The 24,005-nt window shown below is 40.1% G+C and overlaps 1 protein-coding gene across 2 annotated transcripts in view; it reads right to left on the reverse strand.

Annotated features, from left to right (window-relative positions):
* The window catches only part of BARHL2 (BarH like homeobox 2), an 81,589-nt gene that overhangs the window by 16,393 nt on the left and 41,191 nt on the right, over positions 1-24,005 (reverse strand). For both annotated transcript variants that reach the window (XM_050307277.1, XM_050307276.1), the window contains exons 5-6: positions 13,021-13,152; positions 6,614-6,766 (exon numbers count right to left, since the gene is read on the reverse strand). The gene's annotated coding sequence lies outside the window, so the exon portion shown is untranslated. The remainder of the gene's footprint in view (positions 1-6,613; positions 6,767-13,020; positions 13,153-24,005) is intronic.

Raw genomic sequence — 24,005 nt, forward strand, 5'->3', positions numbered from 1 at the left:
TCTGTCATGATGTCCTGCACTGAAGGGTAAATACTATAGAGACGCTCATGTTCCTGATCTGAAGTAACACCATGTTCTTAAATCTGAAACCAGCTTGTTCATTGCTGCACATAAAGAACCCAAAAGCCTCACAACTGCAGCCAGTTCTCCTCCAAACAATCCAAAGTTTCTATCTACCATACAGAAAAACAGGTTGCAAAATAAGTGTTGCAAAGAGGGAGTTTTTTAAAACTTACACGTGTGCACAGTTACATTTACATGACTTTACTGTTCTGAACTAATGAATACAGCATATTATTTTTTTAAAATACCACCTTTTGAGCTGTTAAGACCTTTTATGTTCTCAAGTTCATGATCTGGAAAGTAGAATTGGAAACCACTTTTGCATTCTCTGTAACACAAGTCCCTAGAGTTGCTATCATTATAAAAATAGTTATAGTGTTCTAAAGAGATAATTTCAGAAAGGATTTTGGCTGGAGAATTCAGGCAAAATTCACATAATTTGTGGTGTAAATGGAACAACAAACTGTCCATACAGTGTCCAAACTATAAAGCATATAAAACATATAAAATTAAAGAGTGGAAAAGTCACATGGTAAGTTTTCATTCTTTCTTCAAAAGGGGAAAAAATGTGATATCTCAGTGCAAGTAAAAAAATTCCACCCATCAGATATGACCTTTTTTTCTGATTCTCATTCAGCTCCACTGACTTGCATGGAGTTACTTCTATACTGGACCAGTTTAAGTGAAAAGAAAAGAACACACATATTTCTGTCTGAACAATAAAGGGTAGATTTTCAGTTAATGTAAACAGGAACAATTTAGATAGCACCTGTGTCATGTGGATAATTTTAAACTATTTTAATAGGACACTATTTGGTGTGCAAATATAAAAACAGAACATAACATTTCCTCGTTGCAAACATTCACAGCAGGCTTACAATACCAGTTCTTGTAAGCTGTCTGAAACTTTGAAAGACAGCAATTTCTTTTCCTGCCTTCAGTCAGAATCCCAGTACAGTGACATTCCAAGCAAAACTAAATAGGTCTGTGTTTCTAACCCCCCTTAGATTCAAACCAATCTGGTCAAAATCTTTGTCTTGCTGCCCATAACTCTATTGTCTTTCAGAAGTTTAAAAAATATTTACATGATTTGGAAAAAGTTAGATAAATTTGCAAGCATCTCTTTAAGCAAGTTTTAAAAACGTTATCCAAAATGCCACTCTCAGTAGCCAGTCTGTTAAATCTCTTATTAACTAGAGACAAAAAGCTTCACCAGCAACTCAGATTTCCCGTAGTAAATACAGCAATAATCTAGTTTGAGTTTCATAAAACTGGCAGGCTACCTTATAGTCACAGTTCCTGCAAGAGCTAAGAGTCACTAGTTTCTGTCTGCAGCACTGCAATTTTGTGGAATTATATTACACTAGATCTCATACACCTCTGCAAAACAGCATTGCTGTGAAAACACCACTTACTGGCTACCTAGAGTTTTACTTGCTATAAGCTGTTTAGACCACATGAAACCTGCAGTACACTGTTAGATCTTTACAAATTTCATGAAATCTTTTTCGGATATCCAAAAAATCCTGAACTACTTGAATCTTTTGTCTCCCAGCACTGGGGACTGACCCATAATCTCTTTCCCAGCCAGTATACCAAATCTGTAGCCAACCTTGTCACTGACTCCAACAGCTGCTTAAATTCACCAGAGGGGATAGCAGCAATCCTACTTCTAAAAGAACACCACAAGGCTTACGTTCATGATGCCTTGAGGAGACACTGAAAGGAAGGTCAAAGGTGAAGAAAAGATAAAGTGCAGTACAAGAAGATCAGTAAAGTTGAATCTTCTTGATGGAAAACTCATGTCTGTTTCTTCATGATGCAAACAACATAACTTCATTTCAAAAAGCTTCTGGGTTTTGTTGATTTTTTTTCCCTTCTCTTTTGGTTTGGAGTATTTTGAAGTTTATTGAAGTTTTTTTCTTTTTTTTTTAGGTCAGAGCTCTGTGCATCTAAAAGCCTTATTCAGTTGTTCTTGTCACGAGTACTTTGTCTTACACAGGCTGCATTACTCTTGTAAACAGAGGCAGCATCAAAGTGAAAGCAGATAGAGTCACATCAGTGGATTAAGGCCTTCTGCATGATAAAGTAGCTACCTAGGGTGGGATAAACTTAATATGTGAAAGAATGTTATTGAGGAGGAATAAAGTGCCAAAACTCTGTCATTCTCTTAGTAATGTCCTAATCTAATGCCTGACACCAAGGCCTTAGGCCAGTGTTAGTGTTAATCAATGAAATACCCATCTGTGTTCCCTGTCCTTATCGCTATTTAGAACTAGCCTAAACTCAATTATTTTCCCTTAGAGACCAAGATGGGATATTAAGTTGAGTGAAAGGGATTGTGTCTCACAAAGAAATCCCAGTGTTAAAATGCAGAGGTGTCAACATTGCTAACTAAATTTCAGTTAAACAGAGATTAAATGCTAGTTCTTTGGACATGAAACACTGCATAGATTAAATCTGGTTAAAAATCCTTATTTAGAGAGCGGCTAAAAACTGTTAAGCAGTTTAATCAACTTATAATGTAAATTTTGTTCCCTCATATGCATTATTTATCCCCTGCAATAACTATTGTACAATAAATGTTTGAAGAGCACACTCACTAAAGCAATAGGAAAGCACAGCCTCTTGCTGTTACCCAAAGCTGTGAATGATACAGACATTGCCAGATATATAATGGTTATCTGAGGAGTATGTAATTTATCCCACGAGTGAACTGCAAATCTCATAATTCAAAACTGCCTTAGTCACAAATGAGTTATGGAGGTGTTTTTCACAAGTGGGAATAATCTCACATCCCATCGATACTCACTATTGTATTTTTGGTTCATATCACCAAGATAGAAATTATTATCTTTCTCATTTTATTAAATTTTGAAACTTGTTTGGCTTGTCTTTTTGTGTCTTTTTTTTTTTAATTAAAACACTATGAACACAGGAAGACTGCAGAAGTACATAGCCATTAAGGGCACTTCCAAGTGGGTATATAGAAAAGAGATAAAGAACCTCCAAATTAACAAGGAATAAATACTTTCAGCTGCTTTGTAATGAGCACTTTTTTGGGTTAATTTCTGAATAGTCTCTGGGCTGAACTCACCATATGCATTTCTTAAGAATTTTCTTTTCTGATTCCTTTTTTAATTGTAAAATAATTGAGAGTGCTTTATTACCCCAAGCACTTTTTTTGCCAAAACTTTTAAGGCTGACAGTCAAAAATGCTATATAAATGAGCAGCAAAAACATTTTATTCTAAATGAAGAGACATGCATTCTCTTAGGTGTATATGAATAAAAAAAGATACTGAAGTGACTAAAATCAGGTGAGCATTTCTCTGACTATCACAGAAGTACCAGAGGAAAAAACAAAAGGAACATCTCTTTGGATCACTTTCTCTGCTAGCATTTCACCAACTGCAACTGTCCTCGTGGTACTGGTCTAACTCTCAGTATTACTTTTTGTTTCTCTTTGAACTACCACTATAACTTTCTCAATTGCCAGTGTGCATCTTTGTTTAGCATCTCAAGCAAATTAACTGAAGACAAGGCAATAAACATTTGCTTAACACTGGTAAGCACAGCGTGCTGAAATGGGCTTTGGTGCTGTGAATGTGTTTTTCTTCTTCTTAGTCAGAAGTATGGGTATAAATGCAGTGAAGCTGTCTGACTGTGTGGATCCATGCTCTTCCTCTCTTCTCTAGAGCAGAAGTTACATTTAGTATGTACTTTCTTGTTGGCATGCAAGATATATGTTTTGTCAACTGCAGAGTAACCTCTACTTTTTTAAACTTTTAAGTCTTTTTCATTTAAAAAGTAAGTAGTTTCTCTCTTGGTTACTTGGGACCCCAGATATGGGAACTGGTTTTTTGTAACACACAGTCAAGAGGAAAAAGCAAACATGATTATGTGAGGGTGTGGGGTCATGGGTTGTTTCATTTTGTTACAAGAGGGATACCATATTTCAAATTATAGGCAGTTGTGAAATTTTGGTTTACACAGTGCAAAAAATGTAAGCAGTTCTTGGGTCATTTAGCTGTTTCTCAAGGTGACAGTTGGAAAAGTTCATAAAAAAACATTGTTTGAAGCCGAAAAAGTAATTTGTCAAGATTTACAGGCAGCATTAAAGACTTGAGGAACTAAGGGATTCAAAAATCTGTTTCTAACGCAGCTGAGCGAGCTTTGGCTTGTACTTCAGAAAGCACTGTATCTTCCTGGGTTAGCAGAAATTGTTAATGATAATATAGAATAGAAGGTTGGTGCGAAGGCTACTCTTAAAAAAAATTATGCTTTTTAGATCAATTCTCCTCTCCAAGGTCTCAGTATTACTTTGACTGAATAAAATTGTTCCTAGAGGGTTGCATTACAAAGGCTGAGTCTACCCTATTTTGATGATTCCCAAACTTAAAGAGAGGCACACACCACAATAAATAAAAAGACCCTGCTAGTAGCAGGCATTTAGAAGTCCCACACTGGTGAAAATTTGAAGCCAGCTGTATACTGGTCTCATCACAAATCAACTTTTCATGTTCACAGCAACAAACACTAAAAGAATGTGCTGGTTTAAAATTCTTAGTACTTCTTTACTTTTTTTTGCCTTTCAAATTTAGGGATACTTGAGTGGCTTTAGGTGGATTTAGGGTTGCATTGGAGGCTAGGGAAGAATATCTGAAGAGGTCATTGAAAACCTGGCACTTATGAACTAGGGCAAAGTTTTGCTATTTGCTTCAGTCTCCAGTCTGGCATTAGAAGGCAGTGTTGTTATGGCTCCCATCTCACAAGACAGACATAAAACCATAGATTCATCCACATGTATATAAATAAAAGTCCAGACTCTCTGCCATGAGTTGCATCAGTTTTATTAATACTGCAGTTCTAATTCATTCTTCCTACTCTAATCCCCTTGCAATTGTTACAAGCAGTTTACTTTCTGTCTGCAATCGCTGGATACTATTTCTGTGCATGATAAATACATGCACACTGCACAAATGGCTGCATTTCAGTGACAGTTAAATGCTTCCTCGCCTAAGCAGTTTGCAAGAAGTATGGCTGACGACTTGAAGTCCCTTTAGGAAACACTGTGATCTTTGAGATTCTGGTGGTGAGGGGGACTTAGGCTAAGCTCTGGTTGTTCACGAAACACACTTGATACAGCATGATGTTTTCCTTCTTTCAAAATTTTAGTGGTAAGGTGTCCCAGAAAAAATGAGAAAGTGCCACAGATTGCCTTGGAGTGCATCACACACAATCTGAATCCAAATCAACAATACATTTGTAGGAAATTATCTTCTTTTTTACTGATGGAGAACTGCTTTTACTGACAGAGAAGTGAGACAGAGAACATACCTCAGACACACAGGTAAAGCTAAGGAAAGGCTCCCCAGTCCCCTATGAACCCCCACTCTGTTTCAGCCATGGGCCACTCTCACAAAGCCATGCTGGTGCAGAATAGCTCTGCCCCACCTCCATCACAAGGCCGGTGCTATAAGCTACAAGACAACCAATTTCATGCAAAGGACACAACCTAATGCAATTCCAATATAAATTATGTATGAACATTGTAGCACAAGACAGTCAGAAAGCACATTGTGTAATTCAGCAATTCAATCACGTTTGTTGTTAGTGTACAGTACTCTATCCTACAGTTGGAGAGGGGAACTGTCTCAGAGTCAAGTGGATCAAAAACAGTCTACAAGAGCCAACTAAAAAAGGCTATTGTACTTAGCTGACTGAAGTGGAGAACGAAGTACTCTCCCTCAATTAAGGAAAGTGTGGTGGAGCTGATTAACCTGCTTGTTACCTTGGTAACCTGAGATTTAGATTGTGAATGAATAGATAAGGCTGTGGATACCTTTTATCAGATAAGAGTCTGATGAACAGTGGAGTGAGAACTACAGGGCTGAGAGGTACTGCCACTTAATCTGTTTTTGAGACAACACTATTAATTTATCAAAGGTAGTCAGTGCTACTGTATTTGTAAGTCACCAATAAATGGCATGACAGCCATATGCTATGCCCCAATCTGCCTTGCAGGCTGTGCAGACAGACCTAAACACTCAAAATCTTTCATTGGTGCAACTCCCCTGAGCCACCACAGAAGCTACCTGGCTTTGGGTTGGGCTGAGATCTCACAGCATCCCCTCAAATCATCTGAGCTCCTGTATGCAAACTGCCCACACTTTGGGCACTTGTGCACCTCATCTCTCTGCTCACTTCAGTCTTTGTCTTTTGTGCATCTCAGACTAATGGATAAGACTTCATATTTATTAACATTAAGCATCTTTCACCAGCTCTCCACCCCTTTGTAGAAAAGGCCTGAGGCTACAATCTCCCCTCAGTTACACCTGTCCAATCCCATTGACTTCAGTAAGATTGAACAGGTGTAAGCAAGGAGAAAATTTGGCCCCCTGTTGTCTATGAATTGCATTATCTGTGTTCACCACTTCCTTGACTTTATGTCACTGGCAACTATAATTAATTTATAGTTTGTCTTATTCTCTTAGTTGTTTAATAAATAGATGAAAACAGAAGACTCCCGAGGGACTTACTCCAGTTACCTGTAATAGAAGCTCTCCTACAGATCTCCTACAGAAACTGCTTCTTCAGGAATATCCTTCCTCTTCTTTTTATCAATTCTTTATGAATTTTCATTATCTTCTTTGGATTTTGCAGTTCTGCAGAATCAGATTTCTTGTGTACCATGATATGATCTGTTAGAAGAAAAATGGTGACACCACTAACTTCTGAAAATGGAGCTGATCTTAAACTGAAAATATCTCATATTTGACTTTTACAAAGACTAACATCTCCACTTAGCATGAGGAACAGCATCAACTAGCAATTAATTACAATAAATCACATTGCCATAAGGACTGTTGCTTGAATTAAATCAAAGGTAAAATCAAGGAATAGTCAGGAAAGACAACTGACTTTTTAGGAGATTTAACTAGTTTTGTGAGCCTAAATTAAATCTTACTGAATAACAGTTACTGTTAGAAAGCTCAGGCTGTCTGACCACCTTCCAAATGTTCCAGCACTAGATCTATTCTCTATTAAACCAGGAAGGTATAAAACTGTTTCTTGGTACCAGGATAATCAGTCAAGTGGCGACAAACACTCATCAAAAGCATAAAAGAAAAAAACTTCTCCTCAATGAGAAGAAACACCCCCAATGAGATCATCATGGCTAATTCCACTAAAATCAGTAAGTTCAAGATTAATGTACTTAAAGTCCAAGGAAAGAAATTAGCCATCCTTACATGCCTTCCATATGGAATTTTTAGCTTTCTTAGTGCTTTACAATAGGCATGATCATCATCCCTATTTTGTGTGTTAGAGAGAGGCATATTTTAGCCCAACATCATCCAGCATGTCAAGGGGAGAGAAGGGTTCACAAGGTCCAATTTAGCATGCTGTTCTCTAGGCCAAGCCTGTTGTACACCACAACAGGTCAATTGAGGTGAATCCCATCCCAACATGCTCACTTCACAGACACTGAAAGCTCTGCACATTTCTGTGAAAAAAGAAAAAAAAAATCTGACTAACATAGTATAGTACTTTTTGCATTTTTTAAATACTATCCCCAGTTTCCTCTAAACTTCTAGTCAAACCTAAGCAGCATTAAGAAGTTTACAGAAGCAGGGTGTTGAATGATTGACAAGTGCTTTCTGCCATATTAGTGATGCATTTAGAGTAATTATTGAATGGTCTTTAAGTCAAGAGCAGGCCACCCGCTCCACATGTGGCATTCTTCTCACCTTTCTACTAAATTAATGTCTCTCCTAGACATATGGATTTCCTGTCATGGAAACAATCTTCTTCTAGTAAAGATACAACATACTGTTTTGCTAGCATTGTGCAACTTTCAGCTGATAACTAGAGCTCAATGTATTATGCATGTTCTACTGCTCTAATAAATACAGGATTGACTTGTTTACTACCACCAGTGTTGCCTCGATTAGCACTGTGTTTCTCTAGGCCATTATTCATTGGTGAGAGGAAGTTAAGACCTGCTTGGTTCTCCATTAATCCAACTGTGTGAAACAAACTGGTTAATTTTTCAGCTTGTGTTGTTTGTTACTTAATGAGGAGAAATCGATTATTTCATTGCTATCATTAACACCCTATTTATGAAGTGCAACATCATTTATTTTTCAACTTGGAGCAACAAATTAGAACCTCTAGTTTCTCCATGGAGAGTCTGTCTCAGAAATTACCTCACTGGGGCAAAATGTACATCCATAGTCCATAGCACAGTGACCTGGAATAGTCTTCAAGACAAGCCTTTTGGCTGTGAGTCAGGAATGATTTTCCCTTCTCATTGCTGGAGTTGATAAAAGCATGGCATCTAGGATCCAGAGCTCATTCACTCTGGTTTCTCATCTATTTCCAAAGACTGTAAACAGGTAAATAATCCTGAATCTACCAAACTTTCAAATTCCACCCATGTTTCTACATCTTACACATCTAGCAAAGAATTCCATACTGGAATAAAACTGGACAAAAAAATCCACAATAGTACCATTTCTGTAGAGGAAAAGAATTTTAACCCTGCACTTCTCAGTAGTCAAAAAATAAACATCTCACTTTAATTTTGTATGTGTCAGCTGGAAGTACAGTACCTATAAAACTAGTCATACTTCAAAAGAAGGATGGGAACTAAAAGAAAAAAAGTCAAACAAAAAAAAAAAATCTGCTTTTCCTTCAGATGTGAGAGTCCATAGAGTGCACCCTTTTACATTGCTCTAAAACACAGCAAGAAAGAGTGTTCTTGTAGCATTTCAAAGAGAAGCCAAACATGCAGAGATCACTGTTTCTCATGTTATTTTGGAGAGAAGGACTGTGGTAGCTGGGAGACTCCCAGACAGCAACAGAAATATTTTTAAAAGGATTGACATATAGTAGTGTCCACAGGATATCACTGGCTCCCTAGAAACCTAAACCTGTCCTTGGTGGTATTATGTGAGGTGACTGCTGTTGAACATGATGATTTTGCTCTAAGAGTTCTTTCCTGCAGTCCTCAAAAGCCCTTGTAAAGAGAATCATGGTAAACACAGAAGTCAGAAAGTTACTGTATGGAGGCAGCTATCTTTTGCAGAACATAGTGTATCAAGGAATCTCTGATGTAAAACTATTTTTGCCTCTCTTCAGCTTGTCCTATAGGTTGTCACTTAAATAAAAGCTCGCTTTTGTTAGAACATGCTTCCCATCTTGTTCAGTTTGTACAGGCCAGTGTTAAACTACATCTCCCATATGGTGTCACCAAATCATAAAGACAAAAAACTAGCCTACCAACAATGAACTGGCAGACATAGGAGAAAAAAAAGAGGTGAGGGAAGGCGTTGGATAATTTTACTCTCAGTTTAACTAAAACTTGCTGTAATTTTCTGGATAAACCAATTAATCTCTGTGCCTTGTGTGTGTCCTCTCCTCTTCAGCAATGGAGTTGAAACTGATCCACCTGGGGAAGTGAGTGAAGCATCATGGCTCTGACCTGGCAAGAATATGCTTAATTTCTTACTTGTCAATCACATCCAAAGGACTTAGATCCCAGTCATGGATGTTATGCAGAACATTGCTGCACTCTGTAGATATGATTTAAGAGCCAGCCTGACCTTTGCACTGTAATTGGGTCCTTCTTCCTCCCACCACCAATCAGGCAGCCAGGGTTGGGAACCAGAGAGCCTGAACACACACCATGGATCAAAATTAGAAAGCTGGGTGCATCTTTAGATCATTGCACAGGCAGATACTACCTAGGTAGTGCCAGAGAAGATCCTGCTTATTTTAGGAGAAATAGACATTTTCTTGCCTTCTGGTGGTGTTCATGGTCAAACAGGTGTTCTTCATCCCTATAAAGGCTGCACTCATCCTGGACACCTGAATTATTTTCTCTTTATTACTCTCTATTATTATTCTGTCTTCATCTCTATATCTTGAGCACCTATCTCATCACTAAGCCTTCCTGAAGGAGTAATTTGTTACAGTTTTTTGCAGTATCTTCTTCCTAAATAACATTTACAGTGTTGTGCTATTCTTAGAAGTGACATTACGAAAGCAGCAACAAAGGGCTCCATGTTCAGAGAGGCTTGATACATTCCTAATTAAATGTGGTTGAAAAACACCTCAGAGGGTGCTAGGTATCTAACTTTCATGCTGAAGACTCAAGGTGAGATCTGACCATCGGCCAGGCTCTCCTTCACTTCACAGCATTGCCAACAGTGATGAATCTGCAGCACAATGCACTGACTGACAGCTTCACTGGGGCTCAGACGCTTTACAACAATGAGCGATCTCTCCCTAGGGATCTCCTCGGCAACGCTCCCCTAAGCAAGTGCCTCATTGGGAACTGCAGCATCCTCTGAAATGCCAGAGCTCAGCCACTGTAGCAAGCAGGAGTGGAACGTTTTGGGGAACCACATTCCAGCACAAGATAGAGCAAGAACCAATAAAGGGTGCATCCAAGACCTCCTCTAATGACCTGGGTGAAATGGTTTAAAAATTACCAAGCCAGCAGTTTGCTTCAGCTTCAATTGTTGCAACCATGTAGGAAGTATACCTCTTTGTGAACTAAACCATTTTAGTGTAATTTAAATTTTCCTTGCTAGGGTTGCTCTGAAACAGTCCAGGAGCTCACAGAGGATTTATCTGACATCTGATTTGCACGCTGTATTAATGTCCAGCTATGGGGCAGTAGCGAACCAGGAGTAGGTTCTTATGCTACGCAGTCATACCTGCACCTGTAAGGACCCTGCTCTATCCCCTTCATAGGAGTTAAATGGATTTTTTTCTAGATAGATGAAAGGCAAAGGTCCTATTTGAAATATTTTTTGAGTACTTTAGGTTTTTACTGTAGGTCATATATGTGATAGAATAGCCAGAGTTTCATGTAGGCAGCTAATTTTATTACTTAAATCAAAATAAATTATATATAGCAAACACCTGCTTTAGATATCAAAGTGGGCTAACATACCTATTCATCCATACTGAACTGATGTGCTGTTTTTCAGAGCAGAATCACACCTTGGGCAAATAAAAATACTTTCTAAAAATTATAAGCAATTTTTTTCCTTGTTATTGCATATTTGTGCTGTGTCTTAAACTATTCTATTTTCTCCATTCTTCTTTCTCTTCTAATTGAGTCAACCATGGAAACCGCAACCAAGGTTGCAAACAGGTTCCCAGAAATACATTACTGTTTTTCATGTGGACCTGCAGCAACTGGTTGGACAGGAATGGCCCTTCTCCCATTAGATATTATGTTCATCCTGCCCATAACATACTAGAAGTCAGAGTCTCATCTAACCTAAGGGAACTGTTTCCTTTATTCATTTCCCCACCAAACTGCAAGTGCCACAATAATATATTCTGACTAAGAGAAATAAAAAGGTTTCTGTAGCTGTAGTTTGGGTTTCTGTATGCTGCTGAAAGAGGTCAGCTCTGTTAATGGCATGTGAGAAGTATGTAGACAAACGTGCTCACTGCTGGGCAACCACTAGCCTTTAATGTGTAGACAAATCAGCAGAGACTCATATGTATGTTTTATTAATTCTTTCTCTATCTTGGTCTGTGCAGGCCTGGTGCATGCAGTTATTTAGGAATTTACATACCATTGGTTCTAAGGTTTAAGGACAGATAAGAAAATTTATTACTACTACACAAATAAATTCAGTGATGCCTTTGGAGAGTCAAGACCTACATATAGTCATGCTGCTGTTCTGCTGAAAAACTGTGAAGCAGGATGCTAGCACCTATCGAAGCAGGAAGGTATGCTGCAGCTCACAGTCACCTTATTCTGACACTCAACAGAAGAATCACACCCCATCTAGTCCAATGTTTTGTTTGCCCTGTGAATTTTAAAGACAAAGAGGAACAAAAGATCCAACAATTCCAGCGACACGGTCTAAAGCATATACAAAATTATACTTCCCTTACAAATAGAGTTCCTTTATAGTTGGCTTTGGAAAAAAAAAAAATAAAACAACGAACAAACCACAAACAAACAAAAAAGGTCCAATCAATAAAAACCCCAAAACTTTGCAGCTTTTCCCATTCTGTTTGACAAAAGTAGAACATATTGTTCTACATGTGGGTTTTTTTTATGGCTCGCTTTCCAGCTCAAAACCCTAAGCTGGGGGATAAGAACAAGGGAAGCTTGGAAGAGTAGGTTTATTGCAACAGATGCATGAAAGTAGTTCTCAGATTGCAAGGCATGTGACCAAAACATGGACTACAACAACAAGCAGTGCAGAAACAGCAAGAAAACATGGTAGTTGCTTCTGAAAAAAAAACCTGCAGTGTGCATAGGGCAATATTCATATTTCAGCTCTTAAAGTCACTCAAAGCAGTAAGCATGATCACCAGCTGCTCTGTAAGCTTCATATAATTGAGAGGTATTTGAATCAGGTATATGTGGCTGACCTTCATAAACCAAGTTACATTATATTCAGGTTAGTTTCCCCACTTCCATACAAAACATCATAGGCAGAGTGCTAGATGTGTTTTTACCCTTTACATATTAAATAGACCCAATGTACAGAAAACAACAGCTGCTCATGAGCCTTACCATAGAGCATGGAAGAGCTCAAGAGTTTGCTCCCTTATTCACGAAGACAGTAAGTGTATCAGCATCTGTGAATAGCCTCTACCATCAGGAGAGTCATTGTCAAGGATAAACTAAATAAAACCTCCACGAAGCGTGAAAGATCAGTCTGATTTCTTATTCTGACAGAATCACCGATAGTCACTTAAATTTTGAATCCCAGCTGTAATCCTCCCCCAAAAATCCTTTCCAAACCCAAGACAGCTTCTTGATCAAGCAAACAATGACCGCATAGAAGGAAAAAGAAGGCTTGCAATATGTAGTCCTAAAAAAATGTAAAGGACTATGTTTGGTTGCATTGATACATCCTTGGTACAGATATGTCAGGGTAACACTTACATATAAGAGAATTGTTTCACATACCTCTGGTTCTGAAATACGTCAAGAACAGATCTCCATCCAATGGGAAGTCAGCTTCATATGTAGAAGATAAAGGTAAGCTTCTTCCCCATGAGCACGTCTCTTTATGCCGTGACGCCACAAGGCTGGAAACAACTTGGCAAACAGGCATAAAATGGTGAGCATCTGTCCCTGTGTCCCTACAGACTTTACCCAGAGAAGTTCTTGTTGGAATGGGATTCTCTTCAGAAGATCCTGGCCAGAGGAGGCCTGAAGTAACTTCTGACAATTTACCTTCAGAGAAGACAGACCACTAGGAAGTAATGAAAAAAGACACCTGATTGTATGGGTATTGGACAGGTACAAGTCTATTTCCAGCAGAAATGTCTTGATCTCTCCACAGAAGAGTCACTCTCGTTCACCATCTCTAAGGGATCTAATACCACTGTATGAGGGAAAATTTTAAGTTTCTTCCATAACCTAGCCCTCTTCCATTATATCTCATGGATCTGGCTGGGACCAAGGACACAAAATGAAAGCTTCACTGCCTTCTGGTTATTCTACATTTGTGGCAGCAGGAACCAACATGTGATAAGGCCACACCACAGTCGAATGGGTATCATGGTACAGCAGGATATATGTCTCAGGTGAGTCAAATTCTACTGGCAGGTGGAAGGAAATAGAGTGATTACATATGGACTCATATTCTGAAAGCAGAATTTGATGGAGTGAATCTGCCCTAGCTGATTTTACTAATGACTGATTTTATTAGCATGTACCACATTTAAACCTCCCATCAGTACAGAAAAGACTGCATAAGTTGGAACAAAATAGGATCTCTCCTGCTCAAGTTATCAGAGCTCCTGCTGGACAGGGCTGAACTGAAGTTCACTGGAATCCTAGGCAAAGGCAAGCATTGCTATGGACTCTAGGACCCAAGCAATTCAATGCCTATTAAACCACTTACCTTTGAGAAGGTAGGGCCCATGGTGCTTAAAGTGGGGTGAGGCTCAATGTTTTGCTGACTGCTGTTGAAATTGGTAACAGACTTTGCATATTATATCACCAGGTTTTTTTGGTTGTATTTCACATGCAGTGTTTTTCTGCTTTTGACTTTGAGGTGTGAGGGGGAAGGCTCTAATCATATGGCCTTGTGCAGATGCTCCATTTGCATTTCTATTAATCCAGGCCCTCCTGGAGACGTTTGAGCATAGGCACAGCATGCTCTGCGTTTGAACTTGTGAGAACCCACACCACTGCTTAATAACTTAATACATATGTATAGCCTCCTTCAGCAGCCCACTAGGAGGCAGAAGCAGGGGGAGGTGCTATTAGTGCATAGGCTGCAGGGCTCTATGTAAATGCATTTCGACAAGGAGGATACCTTGCCGAATAAAGAATCCAGCTCCTTAGCGCTGGGCTGGTGCTGATTTAGGTCAGAAAACTTGTTTTACCAGAATTTTTACAAATGAGAGCTCACATGGATCTGCTGGAGAATATTTAAGGTGTCTGGCAATTTTGCTCACAGCACTTGAATGTAATAATGATACTTTCCACACAAACTATCTTACAGGAATAAAAAATAACTCTGAGTCTTTGTTCCTCTCTACTGTCCCTTCCCTGAACACCTCCTCAGAAAGACACCCAACCGTGTTTCAGCAAAGTGCCACAATAACCATAAGAAGCACAGTTTCACCATGTATGAAGTGAGCAGTCAATGGTTTAGAGCAGCAACCTCTGGGCATAACTGGGCTGAGATCTCTTACTAAAAACCAGCTTTCATTGGAAAACAGAGTCAAAAGAGGATGTTGTTTATAGAAAATATGCTTTGGAGCCCATTTCTGCAGAACACTTGGAGGAGGAGAGACAAAATTCCCACATATGTTAGCAGAGATTGGTGCAGACAGGGCACCAGGGACACCAAGTTCACATGGCTGCACAGCCTGTGGCTGCCCTGCATCCCCCACCAGTGGGGATAGCGGCAAAATCCCTCCCACCCCAACACATCCTTGTCCATACAGAGCCACCCAAAGACACTGCCAGTCACCTTGGCTGCTACTCCTCCCTGAGACATCCTGGTCCAATCTGAAAGAAGCTAGATAGGGATTTAAACAGGGCTTGACCACATCCAGAGTGAGTAGCAACAGGTGGGAGAGAAAAGGGAGGAAGGACTAGTTCTGAATGTCTCCTTTTTTCTCCTCAAAAAGTTGCACTGTTTATTTTGATGCAAAATAAAAACTATACTATGTCTCAAATTTCCTCTTTCACACCACTCCTCCTGCCATAATTCCTGATTTCCAGCCAGTTCCAGCAGATGTAAGTAGTTAACATGAGACACTCTGGAAGGACAACACCATCATTTTCCTACGCTTAAAAAAGAAAGTGTCCATTACCCTCTCCACCCCCAACCCACCTCAAGTCCCCATTAAAGTCTTCCCTATACAGGCCTAGCTCACACTGAAATTGCTTTACATCAAATTCCAGGAAGAGGCTCCTAGCTGTCCCGGAATAAACAAACTGGGGAGTAGACGGGTGGTGTGGAGGGGGAGAGACTGACATCAGCTGTAGACAAATGGCCACACAGGCAGGAATTGATCAGGCCATAGCCTTTAAAGTGGCAGCTGAGACAAATGGAAAAATGACATGCTGAAAGCAACACTGAGAGAGGAGGAAGAGCCCAGGTCTGAGAGTCAATCTTAGTCCATCAGGTAAAGAGAACAAGAAATGGATGGGGATAATTGGTGATGAGACACTTGAAATTAGGTGCATGATAGGTCCCCCACTGCCCAGCCACATTCATTTTTCTTACACTCCACGAGCACTGATGGGCAGGGATGAGCTAAGAATATTTCTTAAACCTTTGCATTCTCCTGTCACATTTCCATGACTCCGTATCTTCCTCACAGAACACAGACAATTGCCTTATGCAGGCTGTCACCCACACAGTTCTGCTGTGGATGTGTGGCTGCAGGCAGAGCTCGCGGCACGGGCCCTGCCCACGTTCCCACAAATCTCGGCAAAATACAACAAAGCTCAGCCTGCCCGTGGCCATGTCCTCACCCCGACACTACGTGCTGCTTGCAGCAGCCCACCACAGCAAATGAGATGAGGGTCCAAGACAGGGCAGGGTGGCATCCCCAGTGTGTCCAGCTGGTGGGGAGCTCTGGGGGCAGGGGCGAAGGGCAAGGGTAGCCCCAGCCTGCCCTCACCCACACCTGTGAGAGGATGTGGCAGATTAAATCCCAGGCTGGTGAGCAATGGGAGAGGGCTGCTCCTCTGCACTGGCACCCATGTCAAAATTACGCTTTCTGATTTCTCTCATCTCAAAGTCCACAGAGACAGCAGGAGGTGGTGGGGAGGAAGGCTAGCAGCCCACAGGCCAGGCAAGGTATGCTGTTTTGAGCAGAGCACCTCCAGGAGCACCTCGGGAGCCACAGAGGGAACCCAGCCGCCACAGCGTGCCAGTGTCCCACCTGTGCAGAAAGCAGCCAGCCAGCACAAGGCCTCTTTTCCCCCCACCCAATTAGCAGCCAATGGTATGAAGTCCTCCCTCAAACCACAAGTGCTGTAGCTGAAAAAGGCAATGCCCAGCCTTGCAGGGACAGCTCCTGCCGTCCCACAGAGGAGCAGCCGTTCCCTCCGACAGCTGCAGGCAGCGGCACGCCTCACCGAGGCCAGCAACGCCCGCTGTTTCCTTTTCTTCACGAGCTTCTTGCAAATGACATGAACCCATACTTATTAATTTACATTAAGTTCATTTAACACCAATGAAAGAGACCAGAAGTGTCTAATGAGCAAACTGTAATGAGCTACCAGCAACTGCTAATCATGTTCAGTTTATGCATTCTTGCTTCATTCTTATGGAGTATTATTGTAGAATAAATGCTTTGCTCTTATCTTACAAGAGGAAAAAAATCTCTAGGTATTGTACCAGTGAATAACAAAGGAATGAACAAGCTTCTGGTTTTCCACGGCATATAATGATAGAGATGCTGTGAATTCTGTGGACAAAGTACATGAAGAAGTACCCACAAGTACTGAAAATTTAATTAAAAGTCAGAAAGCCATTGCAATGAAGACTCAGCAGAAAGCCATTTATTTTTAAAATCTAATATATTCTTCATGACTAAAGGCTAAAGCACATGCTGACTTACACATTTAGCTGTAACTGATTTAAGCTACTTGATGATTTTTTTGCGCACAGGGTGGCGCTCAATTTGCAATGGAGTAAATTGGCAGAATTTAATTTGGTGGATTTTTTTAACTCTGCAAAAAGAATCCTCATTAAAACCGCACGATAGGCTGTATACTTTTTTCATCATTAACCGGCCTAACTGCAGGTAAAAGAGATACAATTATGGATTTATATAAATCCTATTGTCAATTTACAGCTCAAAGACTGGTGAGTTACCTCATTTTACATAGGTTATTTTTTCCCCTTAACCTTTCTTTGTTTTAATGAGGATTTGGTTTGTCATTGTCAGGGTGCTTTTTTGCAGGAAAGTTTCTCACTATGTGAAGGAGGTGTAAGGAATAAGGACAGAAGACTTTCTACTGAATTTGAAACCGCATCACAGACTGTGGTCCGAACATTAAGTCTTTAAATATTCACTTTTCCAATGAAGACAGACCGACCTCACGCTCTCAGCCCCACAACTACTTATGTCTCATACTTTGGGGCTTTCCACCTCACTCATGCCCAGTTTTCCCTTCCTTGCTGTACCTTATTTTAATCCCGCATCCCAGCAAAGCACCATAAAATTCTCTGTTCTGCGTCATTCAGTACCACAGGCAACTCCAGGTTCAGACCACATGGGCTGTGTAGAAAATTGATTGGAAAATGCAACTTAAACCCAGGAACTCTCAAATGAAGAGAACAGCCAGTGCTGTCACTGAGAGATCCTTCTGCTCAACAAGAGTCCAAAGTCAGAAACAAGGTCCCACAGACTCAACGAGGCAGATTCTCAGGTGACAAATTGCACAAGTTACAGCAGCTAAGCAGCTGTCCCACTAAATGCTTTTTTCCATTAACAGAATCACAGAATCATCTAAGTAGGAAAAGACCTCTTGAGATCATTGAGTCCAACCTTTGACTGATCACCACCTTGTCAACTACCATAGCTCTAAGTGCCATGACCAGTTGTTTCTTGAACACCTCCAGTAACGGTGACTCCATCACCTCCCTGGGCAGTCCATTCCAATGTTTAAGAACCCTCTCCATGAAGAAATTCCTCCTGATGTCCAGAACTTCAAAGACTAATTAAATTTCCAGATTTAATTCTCAGCCTCCAAGTAGGTTGACAATGTTAAGCAAGAGGAAGGCTGTCACACAACATATGACTTCATAACAGCAACCGGGAATGCAACTACTCCTCTTGTCTGACTGAAGCACTGTCCCACCTTTCTGGTATCAAGCTCCTCCAGCAGCTACTGGAGGATAAGACTGAGGACTGAAGGGATGACAGGAAGGGAGCTAGTGCCTAGTGTCATCCTCTACCAGACTGTTACCCACACCCCCTTCATTTGAATGCTTTCAGAAATTCGCTTGCAATTTCATCACTCATCTGCATTTTAAATACTACCCTGCAACATATGAGAATGGGTACAGCAAGCCAAGGGTGAAGGAATTGTTCCCATAAGTAGTCTGAAGAAAGAAATGAAAAACACAAAGAAAAGGGATTTGTAAGAGGGGCTGGATTTTAACCTCCCTTGGGGTGAGGGAATAAGCACGGCTACTACTCTAAGCACTTAGATGTTGAAAGCTGTTGTTTTTCCTCTTTGAACTTTTTACCAGTTGTAGCAATTAAACGATAAAGTTGTCTTTAGCTCATTAGATGATGAGTTAATTATATGCCAAAATTAACCTTTGTTAAGCTCTTAATAGAACCTCTTTTATCTGAGTAGCCACAGCCTGTGTTAAAATTCTTAATGATCTTGGCTAAAAATCAATAATTTGTATGACTTCCATATATGAATTGGGAATTAAATATATCTTTAAAATGTACTATAATGATAACCTGAAGCTGAAATTGAAATAAAGATATTCCTTGGTGATTTCAAGGACAACACTTTCACCAGTGCAGAGGCCATGTAAGCTACTAAAGAACATTGCCACTGGGGACAGCTATCCTGCCTGTAGCACAAAGATAAATCAAGCTGAGACTAAGCCCAAGATTTTGGTTTTTCAAATATTTTTGTGCTGCAGCCCTGTATTTCGCATTTATGATCCTCCTATACATACCAATGTTCAATCAGGACTGACTGTTCTCTTCTTTAAAAGTTGGAGGAGGGAATTCAGTTTGAGACCTAAAATACCCCTATCAATGATCAAAAGAATCTAATCATTCCCCCATGCAGAGAGCTGATAGATGCTGTGCCGTGCTTTTCCCTGTGTAATCAATTGCTAGCAAATTTGACAAGAACTCAGCAACCATTCTGTAGTTCAGTTTGCATTAAGGCTTTTACACTTTGAGGTAGCAAAAGTCCTATTGTTTGGCACTTTAATTGTATGTGCTCAGCAGAAGACACACAATTCAGGAAACATCTCTTCCTGAATATTACTTTGTATGACTTTAATGTATGAATTGGGAAGCTGTAGTATTAAATTTATAAAATCCTCAATCTGAAGTGTCAATGATCAATAGTTTAATGCTTTTTCTTTTCTTTGAGTTCCCATTGCAGCCACCCACGTAAGTCATATACCTTCTCGTACCAACTCAGAGAAAAGATATCTTTAAAACCGAAGACTGACTTTACTAATGAGGCCTAAAGGCCACTGAAATCCTTGTGATTTCAGCAAAGTTTGGGCCAGACTTATCAAAAATTATTCTCCATAACCTTGCCTTACACTGTGAGCAGCCAGACTGTCATCTCCAGGTTTATTTTCTTGCCCTAATGCCAGGGAACACTTCCTCCCTGAGTTAGCCTGTGTGGGAGCCCAGAGAGAGTTGAGCTAATTTGTAAGCCTCACCATCCATATACTAATTGTTACAAATTGAGGAGATGAAAAAAACCCAATAAAGATAATGACAATTCCTAGATAGCGTTTTGTCAGATAACAAGTTTGCTCTAAGTATTTATGAAGTGATGAAATACGAAGAAAATAAAGATAAGATTTCAGTTTCACAGTTAAGAATAAAAACAGTGTTGCAAAAAGGTTTAAAGTATCTTTCAGCTAAAGGAATCCTTTGCATATGACCCTATTAATGACATTTACCTTGCAACAAATCTGTATAGAGTCCATGCCTCTAAGACTTCCTAGACGTGCCAGGATGCTGAAGAACAGTCTAAACAAACTGACCTCTGACGACTGGACCTTGTTGTAGAAGGTGCCTCCTTGGGTGCTACAACTGGGTTAAGTCACTTTGAACAGATATAGTAAGGCAGGCAGAAAGATGGGAATTATCAGTCAAGATTGCTCTGCCAACAGGCACAGATCATTGTATGATAGCAGGCTGAAGGCTGCACTATTCCCTGGAGCCAGTTTGGTAAATAAGGAGGTTATGGGTATGTGACTGTCAAGCATGAAGAAATTTTTCTTGATATATTCTCAGAAACTAATTTTTTTTCTTGAATAACCTGCAGGGCTACTCTTCAGCAAGATTACCAGTCGACTCTGATAGTCTAGGCTACAATAAGCTGAATCACACTCCAGTTCTTTAAACATCTGGCTTGCTTTAAGTGTGCTTAGGAAAGTGCAGTACAGACAAAGTGAAACTGAATATTTTCAGCTAACTAAAAGAGAGAAGTCATCAGAGAAAGGCATCTCCTGTTTAAAGATGCAAATTGATAATGGAACTGTATATCAAAACAAGAGTACTGTTCATTTTTTAAAAGGTACAAATTGCTAACCTTCAGCCTTTTTTTAAAATAATTTATTAAACTTTTCTATCAGTGAAATTTAACACAACACTAAACAAAAAATATGAAATATGGTACAGTGAGGATACAGAGCCTTCTTCAGTCTCACATCTGAAATGCAGTGGTCTCAGACACCAACTCTTGCCACTTCCACTGAACACAGCAAGAGTCAAAATAAAAAAAACCTTCCTACACCTACAGAATAAAGAATTGTATTTTGCCTTTCACTTCTCAATAAGCACAAACAGGGAGCACAGCACCTCAAGGGGACTTATAGAGTAGGACTTGCCCATACCAAGAACTGGGCCAGGAAGGGTGATCCTCAAAGGGAGGCAGACCACTGAGTCAGGACATTCTATGTTCTTGTGCGCAGTCCCATTTTCTTTTAAAACATTTAAGAGTCTGGTAAGCATACTGGAACAAAGGTGAGCCTTATACTTGGCCCAGAAGATTAAAAACCTAAATGGAAGATCAGTTGCTGACATAGTGCCTCCCATCTTGGTCAGGTTAACTTGGTTTAATTTGATGACAACTAATTAGAAACTACCTGTTTGCTCACTGGTGATCAGTTGAAAGAGGAGTTTCCACTGATTTTTCTTTCTTCTGTCTTACTGTGAAACATCAGACAAGGCACTAGTCTGCAGTGTTGAACAGCCTGACTCCTTCCTCCTCTAAAAAATCAGGTCCTGCAATTTGACAGCAAAATTATGAGCTGCCTTAAAAAATTTAATCTCCCCAAAACTCCATCACACCCAGAGCTTGAATCTGTTACTCCTTTTTTTTATATTATTTTTTTTTTAAGCTACAAACTCTTCAGTTCTTGTGCAGCTCCTTTCGATTTCATTTCACACCTGCTTGACCAGAGGCAGAAGTAAGAATTAGCATTGCTTTCACATCCTCCCTTTCTCCTCACATCTCAGGGCAGTGACGTTTTTCTCTCCACCAGACAACCCAGAACCTGACCTGGAGCCAGCTGGACAAGGCCACAGTTCTGCTCTCCAAGGGCCTGAAAGCTCATTCAAAATCATCCTGAAACTGCCCACAAACTTCAGTCGCCTTTAATGACCACTGCAAGTACGATGAGCAGCCAGAGTGGCTGTAATGCAGTGCACTAAGGCCCTGCTCTGGGCACCAGATACTCAAGAAATCTGGTGGTTGCTTAATTTGACTTAAATCCTCCCAAAACATCACACTTTTATAAAACTGGTGTTGGAGACAATAATTTTGCTCTGCACACCAGGCAGGGCAAGACAGGTTGGAAAACTAAATTAAGCCACAAAGTGTTGATCACCCCCAAAATAAGCCATTCAAAGGACATCAGTTTTTCAATGAAAAACTGGTGGTGAAACTTGGAGATGTATAAGAAAGTGCTGATGTCTCTGAGCACGTTAGGAGAACAGACTAGAAGGGTTGCTCAGATGATGACTTGACTCTTTCAGGGGCTCTAAAACCATCTTCCCTCTTGTATGTCATAAAAACCGTATGAGGAGAAACCCAGGCCCACCCCACACCACACTGAAGGCTGGAGGCAGCTGCTGAACCTCAGACATGCAGGCAGTGCTTTGTCCAATCACTCCTCCACCCTCAACCAAAGCCTTTATTCATTTAGCTGAGCTTCCACACTGGTCCCTCAGTCAGTCCTCCTGCTGCCCCTTTGGCCAGTCTCCTTGCTAGACTGGGTAATATCATTCTGCAAATTAACTTTCTAATGGATCAGCTGCAGAAAAATCTGAATTTAACCTTCAAGCCTATACAATTGCCTCCATAGGATATGAGCAGCTCCTAGTTTCATGAAGCAAAACCTCATCTTGCATGGGTAAAAATATTTACTTTCATGGCAGAAAGTTGTGATGATGCATTGATCAAAAAAATAAAATAAATAAATGGTTTTCACTGGGTTGTAAAACTGGTGAAAATGCAAAATTCCCTGGCTTTATGTGTAGATGAGATGTCAAGATGATTTGAAATATTTCTTAGAGGTAAAAGCAAAAAAGGATGAATAAATAACGTTCTACATATGTGGAATATAAAGAAACACTGTAATTTGCCTCATTTTTTTCACAGAAAAGAAATACATAAACAAGAACATGCCAAGGCTAAGATGTGATGCTGAGATACTACAGTAATATGTCCTTTAGGTATGTGGATAGGTGGAATGGATGGATCCAGACTAAACACATATACACCTTATTTATTACCTGTCTCAATCCATACGTTATTTCCCATTGTCCTCAGCAGATTCTTTTGTGTGCACAGCGTTCAAGTAAAATGCTGAATGTCACGAATGCATAAACCAGTGTGAGATTCAGCAAATTGAAAAAGACCAAGCTATCACCCCAAAGTTGCCTCACTCTTTGCTTGTTCCTTTTTCCCAAAAAACACAAGTTACATTTTGCTTTAGTGGACCAAGAAAACGACATCATCTCATGACTCTTTACTCAATTTTCAAGTCTATTCAATTTTGTCTTCTAGAGGACAAATGGACTGGAGTAGGACTATTATTGTTCCACTTGCTATAGCCTGTAGGGAGCTATTCTGTAAATTTGTTTGTACCTGACTTTTTTAGGTGTCAGTTCTGTGACTGTCAGTATGTGCATAAGCACATGCTTTGCCTACTTGCTCCAATAACATGATCACAGTTTGAACAGTTACACACATATACAGAAAAACTAGTATTGTCATAACCACTATGAAACCATCACCAGTAACTGCTGCAGAGACAACTGCACTACACCAAGTAGACAAAACCCACACGCCAACTGTGTCGTGTTTATGTTGCAACATCAGTCTGCAGGTTCTCCTGAGACAGCTTCTGTCCAGTGACCCATACTGAGCAAGGCATGACCACAAAAGCCTCCACTACAGAGCAAATATCAAACCCTCAGTTTCTCATTGCAACTCCTTCACAGACAAAAACCAGCCCAGGCACATCTACGCATGTGGTAATTGTATCTCACCTGTGCAGTGCAAATGACTGCAAAAAAGTCCAACTTTTTCTACGTTGCTCAGTTACAAGTGCTTATGTTTGCACAATTAAATGACAATCTTATAAATTTGGCTTCTTATAAATAATGGCCCAGCCACTTGGATAACTAACATACTCTGCTGCTCCATGGGAAGTTACTTGCCTTGAGATCCAGTCTGCCCAT

This window comes from Myiozetetes cayanensis, unplaced genomic scaffold (assembly GCF_022539395.1).
Source record: "Myiozetetes cayanensis isolate MyiCay16 unplaced genomic scaffold, myiCay2020 scf12, whole genome shotgun sequence".
In the NCBI taxonomy this organism is placed as follows: Eukaryota; Metazoa; Chordata; class Aves; order Passeriformes; family Tyrannidae; genus Myiozetetes; species Myiozetetes cayanensis.